A 16,739-nucleotide genomic window follows, 5' to 3' on the forward strand; every position below is an offset into this window, starting at 1 on the left:
TGATTAAAAAATAGAAAAATTTAATCACTTATTTATTTAGAAATAAATTATTGTACAAATACATTTTTGTGATAGCTATGTTCAATTATTAATCCTTGGTTCAACTAATTATAACTATATTTATAATAATTATTAATTAATAATTTAGTATTAGACTATAAAAACATTACTCAGATAGATGAGGTTTGAATCCTCAAATAAAATAACCGTTGTCGTAACACTTCATCAAGGTAAAGTGTGTTGATTTGTTGTTATCACAATATTTTATAAATTATATCTGAAAATTATATATCTATCTATCTATCTATCTATATATATATATATATATATATATTTATATATATATATATATATATATATATATATTATTTAAGATTAATAATAATAAAAAAAATCATTCGAGATCATTTTAGTAACAAATAATAATTCATAATTTATCAAATCGACGTAATATAGGGATGAAAGACTTATATGATTAACACTTATATCTCATTCTCTTTTATTCGACAGATGTGAACTATATGCATAATTTTTGTAAGTGTCAACGTTTATCAGGTTTAAGGTATGTTGAATTGTCGTTATTATGATATCTTACAAATTACGCCTGAGAATTATTAAATTATATATTTTTAATTTTATTTAATCATATACTTAAAAAATAAAGAATTAGAGGTCAATTTAGTAACAAATATAAGTAATGATTCACAATTTATCAAACCGGCGTAACATAGAAGCGAAAGACTCGTACCATCAACATTTATATCTCACTCTCTTTGGTTCGGTACATATGACTATATGAATGATTTTTATAATGTGTCAACATTTACACTTCTAAAGTGTGATGATTTGTAGTTATTGAAATATATCAAAAATTATTTTTATAAATTATTCAAATATATAATTTAATTTAATTTTAACATAATAATTAAAAATAGTTAAGCATTGTACCACTTAAATGGGCATTTGTGATTTATTTATCTCACTTATAAAGAATGATAAACAAACAACAGATCGACATGTTTGCTTGTGTTGCCTGCTTAGATATTTTATTTTATATTATTTATTTAACTTTACTTTTTAATATATTATATATTTGAGAATTACGTAAAAGTATTATAAATCATAATAATTAACAACTTAAAATAATTAAAAAGACGTAAAAAATTTAATTGACTCTCTAAATTTTATTACTGACACATAAATTGAGACAAAAAGAACAAATACTATAAATCACGATAATTAAAAAATTAAAATATATAAAAAAATTAGTACACTCTCAAAATTATATCAATACCACATAAATTGAGGCAAATGGTATAATAGATATTATTTAAAAGTTATTATGTTTTTTAAAAATTTAAATTACATAATTTAAATAATTTTTTAAATATAATTTGAAAATATTTTAATAATAAAATTATCCATCCTAAATTTCAACTTATTCAAAATAAATAAATACATTTTATTACAACTTACTCCCTCTGTCCCGTCCCATGGTTGATATAGTGAATTTAATTTTCATTACTTTTTGATCCTGTACAATAAATACATTTTATTAAACTTATTTAAAATAAACAAATACATTTTCTTATTTTATTGAATAGTCATTTATTGATTATCATTTTCAATGTGATAATTGACTTTTAAGTATAGAAAATAACAAAGACTTTAATTTTTTGTAATTAAAAAAAGAAAAAAAATTAATTTATTTTGAAAGAAAAAGATCATTAAAGTCTTTTTATAATTATGACTTTATGACCATTTAACACTATCCTTATTTGAAAGTGCGTAGCTTAATTTCTTGAAGGAAAAGCGATTCCTTCGGATCTTAACTGTGACCTTAAAAGAGCCATTTAACAGAAATCTCGAAGGCTCAAACTTCGAATTATCATTTAATAAGGAATCCGAAGGTTGTCCTGTAATAATTATATTTTGTAATTTAAAATATTTATAAATTATAAGCTCCGATCTTTACTAATTTGACCTATAATATTTCAGAAATGATCAATTCAAAAATAATGATTTGACAATTCAATTGATGCTTTAAGCTGATTGAGAGTGATCCTCATGTATTTTTATTTTTATTTATTTATATAAATTAACATTGAATAATTTTGAAACTTTAATTCTATTACCCTAAGGTCATTATTTAGTGGCTTTAGAATTGAGCCACCCAGTCATATGATAAAAAGTAATAGTTACATTCTTATAAATACAGAATTAAGAAACTTGGTACAAAAGATGTAAACCCTCTTTGAACAAATGGTACTTTCATTTTCTATTTTTTAAAGCATTTTATTTGATGAGATATTTGAATAACTAAATATAATCTCCATGGACCCCTTTATCTTACAAAAGTAACAAGATAGACTAGAACTATCTGACATATGGCAAAAGGATCCACAATAAATTCAAAATTGCTACCACACATCTAAATTTTATAAAAATTATATCACCCATAAATTCATTTACCACACATCTAATTTTTATAAAAATTATATTACCCATAAATTCATTCTTTTAAAAATATTTTTGTGGTCTTTGCTGACATGACTGTCAAGTAATAAAATAATTTTGTGTTCTTTTTATACCGATTTAAGAGCCATGTCAACAAAAAAAATACTGAAAAAATATATTTAGGAGGTACTAAAACAAGTTCAAAGTCTGTTATAGCAACTTCGTTATAGTACAAGGGTATTAAGTCCTTATCTCAAACTTCCTACGACTATATGAATAAAATGTACGTACACCTACCTGAACAAAATGTAGGTAAAAATTACCCTACCTTTCATAGAGGTAAAAAGGTTATTTCCGATTGAAAAAGTTACATTCATCGAAAAATAACTTGGGAGGAGGCATAATTAAACATTTGAATATAACTAAATATAATCACCATCGACCCCTTGATCTTCCAAAGAAGTAACATACAAGAGCTAATAAGATCAACACCAATATAGCCAAAGGCAATGATATCACTAGTACATGATCCATCTTCTTATTCTGTAATATTATTCCTGCATTACCACAAAAATAAATTTATCAAAGTGACAGTTAATTAAGTTGAAGCTCTAATATCTTTTCACTTAATCGAAGTCTGAATAATTTCTTTGTTTGTTGTTTTCACAAGATGAAAATATCTGAATTATTCAAAATGATGAAAATGAATCTGAATTATTCAGATTTCAATCATCAAATATAGTGCTACACCAGCTATATTTTTTTTAAGTGTATTTCCATCAAACCAACGATTTTATCAAAATCATGACACTAACATTTGCCTAATTTTTTTTCTTGTAAAAAAAAAAAAAATATAAAATTATAATTTCATTTGAATTATATATTCAATAGTTTCCAAATTATGATATATTGAAAATAGTCTTAATTATCCATTGCTCAATTTAAGATACAATATCTTAATAATCTTTTATGTTCATCAAATTCATATACATATATCTCAACCAAAAAAACATGTGAAATTGCTTTGGAAGCTACAATTGGCGAAACTATAACTTTTATAGTTTGGCTGCAAGAACTACTCACTCAATTTTAATTTATTTGTAAGTTAAAATTAGACGAGTAAACTGAAATACATTATTAAAATAAGTGTTTCATGGCTATCATGTGATTGGAAAATCCTAAACTAAAATCACAAAAACAACTAATATAAGAAAACATACAATAGACTCTTCTACTCCGATTCTTCAAAATATAATTAAAGCATTATCAAAACAAGTCGTCGTTGCTACCATATGATCAGAAAATCCTGAATTTTAAATTTAAGGCATAAAAAGAACCAAAATAAGACTACATACAATGGGACTCTTCTACTTCAAATTCTTCAAAATATAATTAAGACACTATTAAAACTAGTCGCCATTGTCGTTGCTATCATGTGATAAAAAGTTTGAGTTCAAGTCATAGAAACAACCAAAATGAGAGTACATAAAATATTCTTCTATTTCGATTCTTCAAACTATAATTAAATTCTTTCTGGTGTAATCCTTATTAAAACTCAATATAATTAACTTCACATATATATATATATATATATCGAAAACTTTAATCCTTGAACTGTCCTTTTTAAGCACTATTAAGTAGTAAAAGGAAAAAGAATTGAAGGTTTCAATAGAAAAAAAATGATAGGAATACATACCTTTGTCAACCAAAACTACTTTTGATTAGACTTTTCTTGTGGTGTCTTACAACAAAGCCAAAAATCCACTATTACACTAACAAAAAGGGCAGGGAAAATTAAAGTTTGAGAAGTTATGCACAGAAAAAAGAGCAATACAAAGTCAATATTTATGCAAAAAAAATAGAAAAAGGAAAAAGAAAAAGTGAAAAAAAACAAAATAACTATGAAAAGACATGCATACTGACACGCTATGTTCTAAACTTTCTACGTGTATGCTCTTATATGAGGTTCCTTCATTGTCACGATGATTGATAGAATGTCAATTTTCACTAAAAAGTTTAAAAAATTTAAAAAAAAAAATCGAAGAAAGTTTTTTTTTTTTTAATAAACATGATTATTACTAGTACGTATTAGAACAGTACAAAGAGATGTCTTGAGACATTACTAAATGCAAAAGTAATTGCGTTACAAAATATAAAATGACATAAAGTCGAAAAAATTGGAGGGGGAGGGGGGAGGGGGGCTGTCGATACCAAACCCTTTCCTATCTTTTTTTCAAGAGCTTTAGTACAAAGGGAGGAGATTCGAATTAGAAGATGATGTCACTTTTCATAATTAAAACGTTAAAATTTGTCAAACTATCGGTTATCGTGTTGAACTTTCTGTACATGTGGTAGAAAGGGATCGTAGAATAGCTTCAGGAGAAACTGCAGTTCAATTATATGTGAGTAAATAAAAAGTGGGTCAAATAGAATATTTACTACCTCTACAGATGTCACGACTATGCAAAGAGAAGCATATTCATGTTGATATGCAAGCTGGAATCCTCGGAGTTGCGCAAGAAGCTCACGCATAAGTCATAAGAGTGGACGTTTCAGTAGTGCAACCTGCGAAACCTAGTAATCAATTACCGAACAGTTCTTAGGACACCTCCGATACCTGCCAAATCAGAGGTTGTAGGTGTTGCAGCATCAGTATAGAGGAAGATAGTGTCGGGCTTGGTATTGGGTAGTGTTATTTGAAGTCAGGGCAGATCCATTAAGGCCCGTGGGGTGGCACGCCACTCGCAAATTTCGACGAAAACTCTATATATATAGCTGTATATATATACAGATATAGTTAAAAATTAAGTCTGCCACCCACAATAACAAGACATTGTCTAGTGCAGGTGGCAAAGAGCTGATTTTGTAGCTTCAAGGTCTTGTGTTCGAAACCTGCTAGCAGCATTTGTAAGGCACCAGCTGGCTTTGCTAATAATTGCAACAAGCATACTTGATACCCATCAGCTGGCTTTGTTAACAATTGCAACGCATACTTGATACCAAGTAAAGCCAAATTCCTATTTTCAAATAAAAAAAAACTATTTTCAAATTCCAAATCAAAACATCGATTGAGACTCTTGTTCTTGAGGTTACTATTTTCAAATTCCAAATCAAAACATCGACTTAGACTCTTGTTCTTGAGGTTTCCTGCTGCTGCTTGCTCTCTCTCTGTTTTCTCTTCGTAAGTTATATTTAAAAATTATTTTGTTTCTCTTTCTTGAGCCTATAAACCCAAATTTGGAATTATCTATGTATCTTCATAACTTGATTTAGGAGAAAGTGTTCTAATTTTGTGATTGAGAATTTGAGATGGAGAATTTTTTCAAGAAGTTTAATTATTCACAATCTTTCTTGTCTTATAACTGACCTCGATTTGGGTTCACTTAAAGCCGATCTGGGAGAAAGAAGACCTATTTCTGATTATGATCCTCGAATACGAGATGAAGTGAGTAAATATTATATTGAAAAAGGGCCTTCTCAACCTGTCTTGAAACATTAGTTAAGGCAAATATGATTTGGCAAAGACATTAGTTGAGGCAAATCTTGTAGAGACTTATTCACTTGTTTATTTACTTGTGAAGTTGACTTTGATTTTACCAGTCGCTACGGCAACTGCTGAGAGAGCATTCTCTTCCATGAAGCACATAAAAAATGAAATGCAAAATAGTATTAGTGATCAATATTTAAATGATTGTTTAGTCTATTACATAGAGCGTGATGTATTTAAAAATGTAAGTAATGATGTCATCGTTGATCGTTTTCAGAATATGAAAACTCGTTGTGGGCAACTGTAATGAATTATGGATATTATGATATTAGTAATATTATTAAAAGTTTAAATTTGGTCATTTTATTAGTGTTATTTTATTATTGATTGATTTGTTAATTATCCTATAGACCAAAAAGATAACAATCCGATTGAATTACTTGGCACCCGGTGAGTTCGGATCCTGGATCCGCCTCTGTTTGAAGTACATGATGGTTGTAAGATACAGATGTCGAGATCAGAAAATGTAGTGCCTGGTACGTAGAATTCGCAGTCGAGAGTAAGGATCGCCTGCGGTGACGGTTGGATTTTGATATTCTTGAATTTGTTTTTATTTCGAGTCAACCATAAATTCCAGAGCAAAAAGGAATAAAAAATAATTCATGATAAGGTTAGTACATGCTCAGTGTTATAATTTGCCATGGAAGTTTGATAACGGTTGAACAATAGCTTTGGGAGAGCAAAACTGAATTGAGAAGAGAAGAAATATCTGGAATTGATTCACTGAATGAAGAAGTTACTGTGAACATACATTTTATACTAGGATAACCGACTCTGGTACAAACTATCTAATTCATAACATTAAACCTCTAACTTTTAGACAATACAAATTGACCCCTCTAACTAACACGGACTATTACCTGTCTCAACACTCCCCCTCAAGCTGAAGGGTGTAAAATATTCAACACACCAAGCTTGCGAAGTAAAAATATGTGTTGGACTGAGCTCAACCCTTTGGTCAACAAATCATCTTGTTGTTCAGTTGTAGGAATATACTTCGTATCTAGCAATCCTCATTTGATTTTTTTCCCTCACAAAATGGCAATCGATTTCAATGTGCTTAGTGCGTTCATGAAAGATTGGATTTGCAGCAATCTGGATTGCAGATTTACTGTCACAAAAGAGTACCACTGGCTTGGAAACTTGCACTCCCAGATCACCAAATAACCCTATCAACCATGTAATCTCTGCCACAGTAGTGACCATACTTCTATATTCAGCTTCTGCACTACTCCTGAAAACTGTAGCTTGCTTTTTTTATTTCTAAGAAATTAATGAATCCCCAAACTTGACAAGATATCCACTAACAGACCTTCTAGAGACTGAGCAAGCAGCTGTAACACCCCGTATTCAAGTGCATATATTGGCGTATTCAAGTACGTGTATTGGTCTTATTTATATGGAATTAATTTTATTTTATTTTATTTATACCGGAATTTGCCCGTCGATGGTTTCATACAAAGGTTATTGAATAAACTTTCCAACGATATAAAGATTTCCAAAAACGGATAGGTTTCGGATATAATCGAGCACGTTCGAAACTATAAAACGGTGGCCGGAATATTGGGAATAGTAAATGTGCAGGAAAATTTCCTGCACACAAACTACTGAGGTCAGCCATTTTTTTGGGTCAACTTTGAATGATCATAACTCCCTTAATATAATGAACTGGGAGAGTTGCCACCTATGAAAAGAAATATCTTTGAGTCTTCTTTTCAATGCAATTGGTTTCATCCAAATCCGACATCTGAGTAATGAGTTATACTCGTTTTACTTCAGCCTCTCAAAACAGATTTTTAGGGTCAACTTCAAACAATCATAACTCCTTGTACAGGACGAACTGGATGGACTACTTTATATTAAATGAAATCCCTTTGAATTATCTTTCCAACGATACCAATTTCACCCAAATCCGATATCGGAGCAAAGAGTTATGGTCGATTTACTTTAGCCTATCCAAACAGTCCACCATGGACAGATTCGAATTTACTTAAATTTTAAGGGCAATATGGTCATTTTCCATCACCTCATGGACGAAAATTGGTCATTATATACATATACTTAGCCTCATATCCATCATTTATCATCCAAATTATTGAAGAATAAGAAGCCCTAGCCTAAGTTCAAATCCAATTATCTTGTGATTCAACCGTAGAAAATCCAAATTGATTTCGTAGTTGTGTTCACCGTCTTGAGGGCTTCGAGAAGCACCCCTTATTTGTGCCAACAGGACTTCAAAATCAAAAGGGTCATTTTATAGTAAGGATGTAAATTATGTTGGTGTTATTTATATGGATATGTATATATATATATATATGCATGTGAGCATAAGAAGTATGTTATTTGATTGTTGTTGAAAGATGATTGGAAATGATGTTGGATTATTCTTGTGCATAATTGGATTATGTTGAATTGTGAAGGGATTTGGTGTGATGATGTGGTATTGAAATGATTATTATATATATATATACACATAAACCGATTGTTCAAGTTGGTTTTTGAAATGCTTTGCAAATATTGGTTGTATGGAATTATGGAAGAGAATTGTGGTGTTGGGTTGCTAATACTAGATGCCAAACATTTCATTGTAGATAAGTGATTTGTAAAGGCGGAAAGTTGTGTTGAATTGGTATCCGAATCTACAACGAGGTATGTAAAGCATACTCTAACGATGTTCTTTGGCATGAAAACACCAATGTTCCATCAAGTAAGATTCCGAGGTTGTTCAAAAACATGTATTGTTCTACATTACCAACGAAGTTGTTTCCATTCTATAAAGTGTCAAAATGTTTCATTGATATACCGAAAGGCTCCTATTTCATTGTTGTGATATTGATGATTCCAAAACACATTGTTGATGTACCAATGAGTCTTTATTACATCGTTATTGTATAGAAAGTCTATTACTTGGTTCCTATTGATGTATCATTATTCCAAAGGTACTATATTGGCATGAACACTAATGCAATAATCTCAAAAGCTTTTTGAACTAAGTTATTGGAAAGATCTCTTATGTGTGTTACTTGATATACGTGTGGGTGGTAGCTCAAGGGCTTAAGCCTAGCATGGGCCGATCCCGATATTTGATATGATTACAGTTGATATGTACTGGGAGCAGCCTAATGGTCACAGTACAGTACAGTATTGATTATTGTTAGGTGGTTGGAGGTTCGGGAGGAGGAGGTAATGGCGAATGATAATTGTAAAGAATAAAATGAACGAATGTATACCGTTCCACAAATGTGTTTGAATTCAAGAACCCAATTCAGATTAATGATAATGTACATGATCCTAAAAGTGTTTATGAAGTGTGGTTCACTTCTATTATGATTTATTCACTTGCGTCTGATTTTCTTGATCCCCCATATCACATATGATTATTTATAGTTTTACATACTCAGTACATATTTCGTACTGACGTCCCTCACGGAGGACCTGCATTTCATGCTGCAGGCACAGGTGCTTCAGCTCATTCACAGCATAGATAGGAGCCAGGTCATACAGATATTGTTGGTGAGCTCCAGTTTGCTTCGGAGCTTTCCGAGTCGGTCCCTTATGTTTTGTTATTGTACAGGAGTCATGTGTGGGCGGGGGTTTGTCCCGACCCTAGTTATGTCATGTATATCCTAGAGGCTTTGTAGACATAAGGAAGGGTAAAGTCATGGAAGTTTATATAGTGATGTTATATTTGTATATGTGGTGGCCCCGACGGCCAAGTATTATATATATATATATATATATATATATATATATATATATATATATATTTGTGCATGTTGTGCTGATACAGGTAATTAGACCCTTCTATATGCAACGAAGTGCTGTCCAAATTTTTGGTGACATGTAAGTGAAAGTACAGGTATCTGAACGGGTTCTCCCGGGCCTTCTCGGCTTCGGGTGCCAGTCCGTCCCGATGGGATTTTGGGGCGTGACAGCAGCCCAGTCCGAGTCACAAAATGCAGTCAAAGTAGGTTGAGAATTAGCCTTCATAAGCACCCCCATTCCAGGAGCCATCTTCAAATATCTCACTACCCGTATTGCTACATTCATGTGTGATTATTTTGGAGCTTGCATGAACTGGCTGAGGGTTTGCACGGTGTAGCTAATATCTGGCCGAGTAATGGTCAGATAAAGTAGCTTCCTAATCAATTTCTGATATCCAGTTACATCAAGTATCAATTCATCTCCAGTATTCCTACCGAAGCATCATAATCAACAGTAGTAAATTTCTGATTCAATTCTAAAGGTGTAATTACAGGTTTGGTAGTGCTCAACCCTATATCCGAAATTAATTCAAGAGTATACTTCCTTTGATTGAGTAGAATCCCTTCTTTGAATCTCAAAACCTCAATCCCTAAGAAGTACCTTAATTTACCCAAATCTTTCACCTTAAACTGTCTATGTATAATATCTTTTGCTTCATTAACCAGATGTTCATTGCTATCGGTTAGCATCAGATCATCAACATATATCAAGATAATAACTATATCACTTCCTGATGTCTTAGTGAATAGTGAATAATCATGAGCACTTTGACTAAAACCACCTTGAATCAAAGCTTCAGTCAACTTAATATTCCATTGTCTCGAAGCTTGTTTAAGTCCATACAAGGACTTAAGCAATTTGCACACTCTATGTTCCCCCTGCTTATGAAAACCCTGAGGCAACTCCATATAAACTTCCTCATACAAATCTCCCTGCAAGAAAACATTAAAAACATCCATCTGCCATAGTTTCCAATTTCTAGTAACAGCTAGTGCTATCACTGACCTAACTGACACCATTTTAGCTACTGGGGAGAAGGTTCTATGGTAGTCCAACCCTTTTTTTTAATGTACCCTTTAGCCACAAGCCTGGCTTTGAATCTTTCGACCTCACCACTGGCTTGGTATTTAATTTTGAATACCCACTTTGAACCAATAACAGTTTTACCTTTAGGAAGAGGTACAATGCACCAGGTACCATTATTCTCCAGAGCTTGAATTTCTTATTTCATAGCTGTTATCCACCTTTCATCTTTGATGGAATCATAATAAGACTCTGGTTCTTTAAGCACTGAGAAAGCCCTGCGATAACCTCTGTACTTCTGTGTGACATTGTCATAAGAGAGAAAATTAGCAATAGGACATAAAGATGCAACTGACTTTATTCCTCCTGTATAATCTTTCATCCACAGTGGTGGTTTTTTTGTTCTAGATGATCTTCTTTCGTTAGCAGCTGAACCTTGTGCTCCTTCAAGGTTGGTTGGACAGGTAGGCAATTGCACAACGAAATTATCTACATTGAATGGGACTTATATGTCTACTGGTATTTGTACTACAGCAGATGCATCATCAAGTGCAATAGCAATATCTCCTAAACCTGCACCTTCACCGGTGGAATAAGCATCATCATGTGTAATATGTGATAATTCAGTCCTACTAGGCAATGAACCATGTAACATATCGTCATCATCAGTAACTTGAATTTGATTGGATTCCTCAATTATATCAATGTAAGAAGCTGAGAAACCCAAGTCTACAGATTGGAAAGAAAAAACTTATTCTCTAAAGGTCACATCCTTGGAAACAAAGAAATAGTTAAATCAAGTATCTTGTATCCTTTTTGAGTAGTGGAATACCCCATGAATACACCCTTTATTGCTCTAGCTGCAAATTAATCACCTTTCACTAGATTGGTAGCATAGCATAGGCATCCAAAAACCCTCAAATAATCAAAGAATGGTACTCCTATGCATTAACTCATAAGTACTCTTACCATATAACACCTTAGTTGGCAACCTGTTAATGAGATAAACAGCTGTCTGGACACACTCACCCCAAAACTTGGCCGGAATTCCAGCTTGAAGCTTCAATGCTTTAGCTGTATCTAAGATGTGCCTATGTTTTCTCTCTGCCACTCCATTTTGTTGGGGTGTGTAGGTGCAACTAATTTGATGTATTATGCCTTTGAATTTTAAAAGGGCATCCCAATGTTTATTAAAAAACTCTTTCCCATTGTCTGTTCTTATCACTTTAACAGTAGTGGTAAACTAATTTTTAACTATAACCAAAAATTGTTGCAAAAACATAAAAGCTTAACTTTTCATTTGCATCAAGTAAATCCATATAGTTCTTGAGTAATCATCAATCACAGTTAAGAAATAATGTTTTTCATCATGTGTTGGTGTCCTGTATGGACCCCAAACATCTATATGAACGAGCTGAAAAATCATAGTACTTTTTTGTTCACTTAGAGGAAAACACAGTCTAGACTGCTTAGCTACAGGACACACTATATATTTATCTTGCAAAGCAACATCTACTTTATTCTTCAGAAAATGAATATGTCTCATGGCTGCTGTTGAAGGATGCCCAAGCCTCCTATGCCATAGGCAACAATTTCCTTCATTTTCAGCTTTTACACTCACATGACCTGTTTGCTTTTTCTCCAGTCCTTTTATCAGATATAAACTATCACTTTTCTTACCAATCTTCTTCACCCTGCCACTGTAAAGGTCCTGAAATATGCAAAATTCAGGGAAAAAATGGCAGAGCAACATAAGTCCCTGGTCAATTTAAAGACTGACATTAAGTTGAATCTAAACTCTGGCACATAGTAAACATTAGTAAGTTTAGCATCTTCTGATATGTACTAGTTTCCCATGTGAGTAATGAAGGAATCCTTCCCAGTAGGTAGGCCAACCTTTTCTCTCTTCTGTGAGACATTTCTCTCTATATCATCTAGCAAGTGTAGTGAAGAGGAAATATGATGCGTAGCTCCGGAGTCTACTACCCATTCACTATTATGCGCACTAGAAGACAAAGAAAGTATTGTACCTGCCAAATTCACTTGTGGCTCTTTATCTGCCACCTGATTGTGAACCTCAGAGCTGCTCCCATCCTCTTTGTTAAGTAAATTCAATATTTGTTGATATTGTACATTAGTGAAGAAGTGATTACCCTGTTCCTACAACCTTACATGTGCATTTTCCTCTGGAATTTCAATTTTTTTAGCCATAGGCATCATTCTTCTATGATAACCTGAAGTTTCAACTTTGTTATCTGTAGGCATCATTCCTCGAGGATTAACCTTCTTGCCTTTGTAATCTATAGGATATCCATTAACCTTCCAGCAGTGATCAATAGTGTGTCCCTTGAGCTTGCAAAATTCACATTGTAAGAACGACTTCTTGCTTTTGTAACCCTGACCTCTCCCTGCTTAAAATGCCAGAGGATCCAATCTCTCGTGTATGACGTTTACCCCAACTTTCTGTTGGCTTTCATCCTCAACAATCATAGCATAAGCTTGGTTCAAGGATGGCTCCGTTGATTTTATCAGGATTTGTCTGCGAGCTGTATCATAGAGATTATTCAGTCCACTGAGAAACTGAAGAAGTCGTTGTTTTTGAAGATGTTCAGCATAATCCTTTGACTTCTCACAGTCAAAATAAGGAGCAGGCACCATTGTATCATACTCCGTCCATAACTCCTTCAATTTCGAGAAATATACTGATACAGAGTTGTTTTCCTGTGAAATAGTAGCAATTGCCTTGTGCAATTGAAAAATACGAACTCGATTCACCTTATCAAATCGCTCTCCAAAATCCATCAAGACCAGATTCGCACTCGAACCATACACAATACCACTGAGGAGATCTGGTGAAATGGTATTCATGATCCACGAATAAACAATTGCATTGCATGTGTCCCATTCCTTCTGTAGATCCTTCGAGAAATATTCCCTCTTACATGTACCATTTACAAACCCTAATTTCCTCTTGGCTTGAAGTGCAAGCTTCATCGATCTATTCCATAACCTGTAATTCTCCGATCCTTTGAGTTTCATAGGAATCAAAACAGTGCCTGGAGTATCCGATGGATGCACAAAGAGTGGGCGAGTGTAATCTATCTTAGTCTGAGCTTGAATATCAGTTCCAACCATTGTTGATGATGAGAGAGAAGCTTCCGAAGACGGTGATAAAACAGTAGTTATGCTTGCGGAAATCAACGAATTACTTAGGCTTTGATACCATGTTATAATTCACCATGGAAGCTTAATAACGGTTGAACAATAGCTTTGGGAGAGCAGAACTGAATTGAGAAGAGAAGAAATATCTGGAATTGATTCACTGAATGAAGAAGTTACTGTGAACATACATTTTATACTAGGCTAACCGACTCTGGTACAAACTATCTAATTCATAACATTAAACCTCTAACTTTTAGACAATACAAATTGACCCTCTAACTAACATGGACTATTACCTGTCTCAACACTCAGACATGTGATGTTAATGAAGCAAACATCTGAGCCAGGTAGATGGTACTGATGTGATGGAACCTAGAAGAGAAGGTATGTGTTCTAGTGATTTAAAATGGCGTCAAAGAGGAGTTACGGCGGGGCAGCGAAAGAAAATGTAATCAATGAATTCCGGTACTGCCTGATAGAAAGTGCAAGGGAGACTGAAGAAAATCAACGTGATGAAGGTACGCGTTGGTGAATGATGGCCAGAGGAAAGTGCATAGTTTTGGGGTAGCTTAAGTTTCCAAATCCATGAATAGATATCTGGGGTTTGTGGGAGTTTTAGTGAAAGCAGTGTAACACGACTTGACCATAAATTTATCTGTAGGATTTAGGCCCCAAATAATCTGGTCATAATCAGTGGCGGATCCACTTTGTAATCAGGGGTTCATCCGAACCTCCTTCAACGGAAAATTATACTATTTTTATACGTTCAAAAATATTTTTATGTATGTATAGTAGATATTGAATCCCCTTCGATTAGTTTGTATGTTTACTTCTGAATTCCCTCAATGAAAATCCTAACTCCGCCACTCGTCATGACCATTATCAGCATTGGAACCCTGGGAACCGTAATTAGTGTTAATTAGGTGCCTAATCAGAAGCGGAAGGTCAAAGAAAAGCAGCGTTTGGCCATGTAGCCTCTTTAAAAAAGATTTTTTATAAAAAAAAAAGCTATTTTTAAAAATAGGTGGAACTAATAAAGATAAAATGGGACGTGCTTTTAAATAGTTATTAAATGAGAAAAAAATGACATCTTTTTAAGATAGATAAAAAAAAATATCACATAAATTAAGATAGAAGAAATACTACTTAATAATAATTATAAGCATATTATCGATCTAAATTGACATTGTAAGCATAAAATGAATTGAAGAAGTATTATTACTTAAATTTTTGTTATATATATAAGCATTGTAATTTTTGTTGAAGGCGATTCGAATGAACTTCTCGATCCTAACTCAACTTCACACTTGTGCCCATCTATCCCATGATTTCCAAACAGCGATATAAAAAAAATTATTGAATTTATTAATTAAATTACAATAAAATAAACACATTCAGATTCAGTACTTATTCTCGTATTTGATAATTTTGTTCATGTCCCATCAAATTAACTAGTTGATGAAAAGAATTTTAGGAATGAATAACATGTCCTTACTAAAATTATCGAATAACTTTATGGGATTATTTGATCGGCAGATTAAATTATTTTGAAATTATAATATCATGATCAAATTATAATTTATGATATAACACAATCTCATATTCAATGGAATAGAATGAGATATTTCAAAACTATGACAGTACATTTATAACATATTTGACGGATGATATAAATTAATAGGACAAATTTATAGCATTAATCAAATATAATATAAATTTAATGTATCAAATTTAATTATGAAATATTCCGTCTGCATATCAAACTGCCCCACGTAAATCTTGTGGTGAGTTCTCAAATCGGCCTGATTCTTTTTTTTTTTCTTTTGTAAAAATTAGATTAATTGTCCCCAGTCATCACTTCTCTAAATCATTTATCTCTACTCTCTACGAATAATTGATGTTCACCTTATAATTAGAATTGATTCTCTTTTATTGAAATGTTTTTTTATCGTCATTGCTTCTTCTTCGAGAAAAGAAATTTGTGCTTCTCAAATCTTTTATCTGAATGCAGTAATATTTCGTTAGAATTTTATGTAAACTATTATTATTACTATATAACGAACTCGAATTTTCAGCATAAATACTCAAGTATAATCATTCATCGTAAAATTACAACGGCAACATTTAACTGTTGATTACAATGGAAAATATTGAAAATAACAGAGACAAGAATAGAAATGAGAAACCTAAATTCTAGAATGGAAATGAAAAGCATCAGACTCTTTTCTTAACAAAATGCATAATTTCAGAATCCTACAGACGGCCACCCTTTTATTATACCCACGAAAATATCTGAACTTTGACCGGATTTTCAGTTGAGTATACTGAACTTTGCAACCACTTGGACATGTGTAAATATGAGGTGGCGCGTGTATTACACCCACCAATACACGTGACAGCGTCGAATCTGAGTATAGAGTTTCGGGGGGAATTAAATCCACTTTAAAAAGTCTAGGGGTAATAGGACCCCCGCAAAGTTCAGTATACTCAACTGAAAATCCGGTCAAAGTTCAGATATTTTCGTGAGTATTATCCCTTTAAAATATTTACAATGACTTCATTAAATGTAAATAATCAACGCTAAAAAATAACTATTTGAGCAAAATCTAATAAATTCGATCAAATTATCAACATCAAGATCTTCCACACACCCAACAAGCAATGCATATTATCAACATCAATGCAAGCATAGGCAATGAAAACACTACTATGTACATCTTCGATATATTTCTCTTAGCCTCCTGCATTAACACAAAAAAAAAAAAAAATTATCAATATTTATTTA

At 32.5% G+C, this 16,739-nt stretch overlaps 1 long non-coding RNA gene across 1 annotated transcript; it reads right to left on the reverse strand.

The window, feature by feature from the left end:
* Positions 1-2,768: 2,768 nt before the first annotated feature.
* LOC124886998 lies at positions 2,769-4,418 on the reverse strand. Its single transcript, XR_007044407.1, has 2 exons — positions 4,154-4,418; positions 2,769-3,014 (listed from the first exon to the last, which is right to left on the reverse strand). It is a non-coding gene; the product is annotated as an uncharacterized LOC124886998 (long non-coding RNA).
* Between the last annotated feature and the right edge of the window lie 12,321 nt (positions 4,419-16,739).

Source organism: Capsicum annuum, chromosome 9, assembly GCF_002878395.1.
Source record: "Capsicum annuum cultivar UCD-10X-F1 chromosome 9, UCD10Xv1.1, whole genome shotgun sequence".
NCBI lineage: Eukaryota > Viridiplantae > Streptophyta > Magnoliopsida > Solanales > Solanaceae > Capsicum > Capsicum annuum.